Source organism: Manacus vitellinus, unplaced genomic scaffold (genome assembly GCF_001715985.3).
Source record: "Manacus vitellinus isolate BGI_N305 unplaced genomic scaffold, ASM171598v3 scaffold_47_pilon, whole genome shotgun sequence".
Classification (NCBI taxonomy): Eukaryota; Metazoa; Chordata; class Aves; order Passeriformes; family Pipridae; genus Manacus; species Manacus vitellinus.
In genome coordinates this window covers 4,533,145-4,534,716 of record NW_021940585.1, presented here as the reverse complement: position 1 = coordinate 4,534,716, position 1,572 = coordinate 4,533,145, and positions in this window count along the sequence as shown.

Sequence of the window (1,572 nt, the reverse complement as noted above, 5' to 3'; positions counted from 1 at the left end):
CCGCTGTCCTGCTTTTCCCTGTCGGCGCTCGGAGAGCCCGCTCGCGGGGTCGGGGAGGGGTTTTGGGGTCCGCGGGGCTTCTGCTGCCACGAAACTATTTCAGCGTCTCCATCTGAGCCCTGAGCACCTGAGAGTTCCCTCCCCAGGGAGGAGGGAGCAGGGACACCGTGGTGTCCGAATTCACCCTCCTGGGAGGGGCAGGGGGGGCAGATCCCAGGGGAGAGGAGGGAGAGGGGGATGCTCCGGGCACAGGGAGGGGATTTGTGAGGCCGAGGTTTGGGTCAGGGGGGCTCAGGGCTGTGAGGAAGCTGCAAAGTCATGGATGAATTGCCCACCCCGTGAGGGGCACCCGGCAGTCGGGGCATCCCTGTGCTCTCTCCCTGCTCACACAGGCTGGAGGTCGGGATGGGGAAGCAGCCGGTGGGAGGGGAGGCTGGAGGTGATTCGTGGGGCTCCCCGTTCCCATGCCTTGAAACTTCCCGAGCTCCCTCCTCATCCCACCCACGCTGCCCCAGTGGCTGCTCCAGCCCTGCTCCACTCCCAGCAGTCCCAGCATCGTTCCTCTGGCTGCACTGGGGACTATTCACGGGACACTGTCATCTCTCCAAGGAAACACTGGTTGCTTTGAGGATGGCAGGCAGCAGCCTCTGCACCCTCTGGCTTTCCCCAGACCCTCAGCACAGCTCAGCTCCTCCCAGGCCACCCCAAAACGGGCCCACCAGAAGCTCTGAGGGCACAAAGCACAAGCACAGGCTCTTGCATGAGATTGAGAAGCAAGTTTGCATCCAAAAACGAGCCTCTCGAGGCCAGATAGTTGGTCCTGAGCACACCCAACAGCTAAAACAGCCCCAGAAGCCACTTGCTTTGCTCACCCAGGGAAGCAGCGGGTCCCAAACTTTGTAGGAATAGCTGTGCTTCCCAGGGGGGGATCAGAATGACCCAAAAGTAAAGGAAACAAAGCAAAAGGGTCATGTCCAGCCCAGCTGCTCCTGGGGCACAGGTGGATGGAGGCAAAGGGATGCCAACGCTCTCCTCCACCCCCTGATCGACTCCCACCAAACAGAGCAACCACTTCTGTCACCCACAAAGGCAGAACCCAGGGGTGTCACTAGGGAGGCATTTCCCACACTCCCCCCAGCTCCACCTGCACAGGGAGGCTCCCTGGAGCTGGGAATCCACGTGGAGCTGAGCTCACAGTGAAGCCCAGCCCGGCTGTTCAGCCACGCTGAATGCTCTGTATACGTCCAAAACCCAAATTATCCGTGAAAACTCGTGGATTCTGACGAGAAGCAGAGACCTCCCCGCGTCTCTCAGCAGCCCCTGAGAGCTCCAAGGTCTCCCCCAGCACTTTGTCCCTGGCACTGGCTGTGCCAACCCCCCCAATCCGGGAAGGTTTGAAGGTGCTGGGATGACACAAACCCACACAGCCACCTGGAAAACATCTCCCCTGCAGGGATCTCCCGACAGCTCCCAGGCAGCAGCACGGGGCTCCCTGCTCAGCTGAACAGAGCTGGGGGAGGCAGGGAGGGATCCACGGCCTCTGGGGTGGCTCCTGGCTCTGGGATGGCTCCT